The sequence below is a fragment of the Anthonomus grandis genome, chromosome 21 (genome assembly GCF_022605725.1).
Source record: "Anthonomus grandis grandis chromosome 21, icAntGran1.3, whole genome shotgun sequence".
NCBI lineage: Eukaryota > Metazoa > Arthropoda > Insecta > Coleoptera > Curculionidae > Anthonomus > Anthonomus grandis.
In genome coordinates, this window is record NC_065566.1 from 456157 (window position 1) to 462180 (window position 6024).

At 32.2% G+C, this 6024-nt stretch overlaps 1 protein-coding gene across 7 annotated transcripts in view; it reads right to left on the bottom strand.

The window, feature by feature from the left end:
* The window catches only part of LOC126748056 (uncharacterized), a 1030708-nt gene that overhangs the window by 101498 nt on the left and 923186 nt on the right, over window positions 1-6024 (bottom strand). The window lies entirely within an intron of this gene.

Sequence of the window (6024 nt, forward strand, 5' to 3'; positions counted from 1 at the left end):
AATTTTTTTTTTTTTTAAAAGTCAGGAGGTTCTTTTTTAGTAACCTATAAGAGATTACAAAACTGATTTTTATTTTGATTAAAAAAAATGGCGTGCCATTTTTTAATGTAATAAAATTATATTTTGATCAATATCAACGGTTTAAAAAAAGGTAGACAATAAATTATTTTCACTAAGTTATAGATAAATATATCCTCTTTTAAAATATATAAAAATTAATATACCATTACATTTATTTAAAAAAAAAAAAAAAATGTGCTACCATTTGAGTTATTGCCATCTAGCGACGACAGCAAAAGTCAAAAATTCAAAACCAAATAAGCATTTTGTAGTGCAAATTATGCTCTTTTATATAAGCCTAAGTCTGCTGAAATCGGTCAAAAAAAAACGGGAGAAATCTTGGTTTATTTAAAAAAAAACAATTGAACTTGCCCCACCGCTTTATTTTGATAGATAGAATAAAACGTTTTAGACAAAAAATGTAGGTCAGTAAATATGAGAATGATATTAGCGATATACTTTCATTATAGACAAAATTCTTTAAAAATCCCATTTTTCTACTTGGTGTTGGCTATTACGCCCTCTAGCGGACGTTTGACAAACTCGAAAATAATTTCCAGCAATTTCTCTTGGCGACTTTTACCATGATTTTTTTCTCAAATCTATACGACCAATATCTTATGAGATATGGCCGCTCGCTACCCTTAACTGAGCACCCGGTATAATAAAAAAAGACTTGTATCAATTATCTAAAAGTAATTCTCTATTGAAGCACCTTCATAAAATAAATAACATTTCCTAATACTTGTTAACTTTTTGCTAGCGTTCCTTGAAATGTAAGTAATTTATACGATAGTTATTGAGATTTCTTTTTAAATACAGAAAGAAACAATCACGCAGCCAAATAATAATTATGAAACGGGGCACTCTTTACGGTGACACTCACATCAAATAGATTAGATATTCTTGCTATAAATTTGATACAGGCAAGAAGCGATTTTATAAAAAATCAAATAACTTTTGAACCATTAACTATCGTATATTAATATATATGGTTTTGATTTCAAATTACCTCCTCTATTGCTTCCTTTCGTTTGGACGTTCACTTTTGGGACCCCGTGTATATACTGAACACAAAAAGGCAAGCAAATGTAATAAAATTTGTGCTAACTTTCCCATATCCAAAGATTCGATTGGAAAACTTGATTCATCCGGATCCAGATTTTTTTTTCTTAGTAACTTCATTTCTGCTTTTCGTTTTAAGACTATCTTGTTTAAGTCAATTTTGTTGCTTATTTAAAAAAAATTAAATTGAAATAAAAAACTATGAATTGGGTTTATTTTTAAGTGTAAGATATCTACCAGATGAGGCAGTAATTAATTCTTGATAATATGGTGACAAAGAATAAAAATAAATCCATAAAAACATCTCCAACCTAATATCTTCACTATTAACCTTTTGTACAAGTACAATAGTGTATGTAATTAGAGCCTAGAGCTGACATCTATTGCTTGGCTACTTAATCAACAAGGATATTGTTCCTTGCAGATATGCACGTGTGCAATAATTTCTGTCCGGATTCCAGCAGTTTCTATTACTGTTTATTGTTTTTTAATACCTTCAAAATGTAGTTGATTTAACTATCAAAACTTTGGTTGAAGAGTTGCTTTTGATAAATATAGGTTTTGTGATGTTCTTATTTAACAACTAGCAGATTATTGAGAAGAGCCTACACGTCCTATAGAACCCGTTATGGCCAAAATCCTACTTAATTCGGATTTGGAGGGTTCCAAAGATTGGTGTTAGCTTCTCTTGATTAGTAATAACAGTTTTACATATTTCTAATAGTATTAAGACCTTTTCAATAAGAGAGATTAGTTTTCTCGTGCTTTTCCCTACACATGTCCTACAGAATCTAACATTCTGAAGGCTGATGTGTGGTATTCAGTAAGATTTTGTAAAAAGTTTAATTATTTCATAGTTTAAATTGATTTTGTTACTGGATAGTTTAAGATGCTTATATATTTGAGTTGATTGCACAAATCACTGCTTTAAGTGAACACATCGCAGCAAGAACCTTTTTTTCCTGCTTCTTGACTAGAATATATAAACAAATCTTTTAACCTTATTTTTGGTCAAAGGGGAAAATGCGTTTAGGCTCGCCATATCCCTGATCTTAAATGAAACGTAGATTCCGTGTAATGAACATAGGTCCTTGGGAATCTTAATTGACAGCAAGTTGTTTGAAACCCATACTAATCATTTGTGTAGTAAGGTATCTGCTAGTTTTTATAACGTCCACATCGTGAGCATCGAGGTTAGTACGGCTCTGGCAAGAAATTTGCAATTCGCTCTTGTAGAATCATATCTCAGATATGGAATATATGCCTTGTAGTACAATCATGTATTCAAGTCTGGGTTTACCTTGTATTTTTATTATGGAATCTGCTTGATTAATAAAAAAAAAAACAAAGCCCAGCTAAACGATCTTCTTCTGCCAATCCCCTACACCTCCTTGACAAAGAAGTCTGTTATTTAATACGGTAAAAAACTATTCAATCATCTCAGCTCAATCTCTGCCTTTAAATCATTCAAACGGCATTAGGCGAATTGACGATTGTGGAAAAAATGATAATTAACATTATTAAAATATGTATGGGAGGACATCTGTTTCAGTAGCAGTTAAAATTTTCTTAAAACAAGGACGCTTCAATTCACGCTTACCTACAGTTCGCTGCAGGGAAGAGTCGTGGACGACGCATGAGGGAAAATTCGGTTGGCATTTCGCCGTGTCATTGACGTCCATCCTTCCTATATATATATATATATATATAAAGACCTTGAAAAAAGAAGAAATTAAACAAAAATTAAATATTTTTTACAAGTTTATTTTTCCTTTTCGCGAATAAATTAAGATTATGGCCAAACGAATACTTAAAACCACGTGAGATATCCGCGTTTCACGCAACAAGATCATGTGTAGTAGCGCCATTCCTATTGGCAAAATAATGTGCGAGGGCAGGGATGCAATGAGTGCGTGACTGACGCGCGTACCGGCATTGTTTGAGCCTGTCTGTTACCATTCGAATAATTTGAATTAGTTGGTTTCGGGTCGTTGCTTGAGTAGGTGCGTTTATTGCGAATATAAAAAATGAGCTACGAGAAGGATCAAGCGCTATTGCAACAACTCATGGATCTCTCTGATGATTGTCAAAATTTCAGTGATGGTTCCTCTGATAACCACATGCCATCATCAAGCGATTATGATTCAACTGATTCTGAGCCACCAAATAAAAACTAGGATATATGAAAGGTATATAGTTATTTGAAAATTTTAAGACATAATTTATACTGATATTTTCTATTAGGCCCAGCATCAAGAAATGTCAACCCTCACCATCACGTGAACAGTTTTTGTCAAATCCGAATGTCACAGATCAACCCTCAACATCACATGACCAATTATTGCCAAATTCAGGTGTGACAGATCAACCCTCAACATCCTATGACCAACTCTAATGTCTCGGAGACAATAGAGGAAGTTATAAAAAATTATATGGTAGATGTTGATAACGAAGACGATGATTCTGCGAATTTGGATATGACCTGGTCTCCTGTGACAGGTGTCAATATTAAAAAGTTTGATTTTACTGTATAGAATGTAGGAATCAGACCTGATATTTATGAAAGCTTTCCTAATAGTAGTTAGGTAGTTAAAAAAAATTATAGGAATTTTACTTTGGATGGGTCTAGTGCGAATGCCTCACTTATATTCTTATTGGTCGACTAAAAACATTTACTCTAATAAAATTAAAAACATAATGTCCCGCAACAGATTTCAACTTTTACTTGCAATGTGGCACTTTCATGATAATAAGGATTTTTCTGATACGAGTAAACTTCGAAAACTCACTCCATTGTTAAATTTATTAAAATCGAAATACCAATCAGTAGTTGTTCCAGAAAAACATGTACCGATGAGACATTGGTACCATTTAGGGGACGTTTATCGTTCCGCCAGTACATTAAGAAGAAGCGGCACAAATTTGGTGTAAAATTGGTTAAATTGTGTACTAAAGGTGGCTACACATACAATCTAAGTGTTTATTGTGGCAAGGAGAATAATAATAATGAAGCTGTACCGACTCGTGTAGTAAACAATTTACTTGCTGACCTATTAGGCAAAGGGTATATACCGATAATTATTATACTAGCATCAGCCTGGCGCACAAACTTCTTGCGCAAAATACTCATTTAGTCGGAACACTTAGGAAAAACTGAAAACTGAATCCAAAAGTGGTCGTTGATGAAAAAATAAATCAGGTTGATATTATAGCCAGGGAAAGTAACACGGGGATGATAATATCTAAATGGAAGGATAAAAGAGATGTCCTCATGTTGAGCACTAAACGTACCGACGAAGTTGTTACAGTAAAACGGCGAAATAAAAAAGTTGTAAAGGCATTAGTTGTGATGGATTATAACAATTCAAAGGCATTCATCGATTTGTCGGACCAACTAAAAGCTTATAATTCTTCACTTAGGAAAGGTATCAAGTGGTACCGTAAACTTGCGATAGAAATTATATTAGGAACTACTATTGTAAATGCACACATTTTATACTGTTCTGTTACACAAAATAAAATTAGTATCAATACTTTCAAAGAGATTTTGTGTGAAGAGCTTCTAGACATAAATTGTGTTGACAATGAACCAGAGCCAAACAGGAATGAACAGAAACGTGCTAACGGAAAAAGAGGGCTGAAGACGATGCATTGAATGCTATCGTAAATTATCCGAAGAGTTCGGTAGAAAACAGGCCCAAATAAAAAGCAAAAATACAAAATTTTTCTGTGAAATTTGTAAAAAACATTACTGTATTTCGTGCTTCTTTGAGGTACATAAATGCACTAAAAATAATTGATTTTTTTGTGTAAAATTAGTTGTAGTCTGGCTTACTCTGTAAGAAAACATATTTTTGTTTATTTTGTTTTGTTTCAGAATGTATTCTGTTTTGTTTTAATTTGTTATTTAGTTTAACGGTTTGTGGAATTTCAAACTCACTCTTTTTAGAAGAAAACTCACTTTTTTTTGTTGATTTTGTATTTGTAATAAAAAAAACGTAAAAAAATATGTTAAATTATTTACCCTCTAAAATTCAATTAAAATACGTGCATAATAACAGGGCAAAGTCATTTGCTGTACCCATAGGCCATATAGATTCGTTGCCCATGTATTTCTTATGGAGATGAGAAGCAAGAGCTGTTGCATAAGGCTCGACAGTTAATTCGACGTATGCAACACAAACATTTCACGTGGCCCCAGAAAAAAAAATTTAGTGTGAAACATATGTTGCTTCTATTGGCACTTAACGTGTTAATACAAAAATTCATAAATAATAGATAACGAAATACATAACTTAAGTCTGACAATCTGACAAATGCCACAGATTTTTGTTTCTACATTCTTTAAATTATTTCCGTCCACGTCTATTCGCTGGGCGAACTATAAAAGGGACAAGTAAGAGTTTGCACTGCAATATACATTGCGGTATAACAATTGTCAAAGACAATTTACAAGTGAAAGGCATGCATTAACAGTGCCATTAGTGTATTTTCAGGTGTTTCTAAACATTTGAGAGAGTATAAGATTCGTGACGAGGTGTAAACGTGGAAGTAAATGTAATGTAATATGAAGTTATTTCAGAAATTATTTTTAAAACCCTACAAAACTTACAAATCAGACATGTCATTATTTTGCATTACTTCTATAATTCTGTTATTTAACAGATTTCAAGAAATTCTTTTTTAATATTTTACCAGAAATCGTGGTAACCATAATGACAGAGAAGTCGTACATTTATGTGGTTTTTAAATCTTCAAAAGTTTTTCAGACTAAACATACAGCTAATTTAAAAAAAAACACTGATATTAAATTACTATAATATACTGATCAAATCTGGAATTATTTTCTAGTTTGGATCTATAATACGAAGATAATACAAAATAGTTTTTTAATGTTGA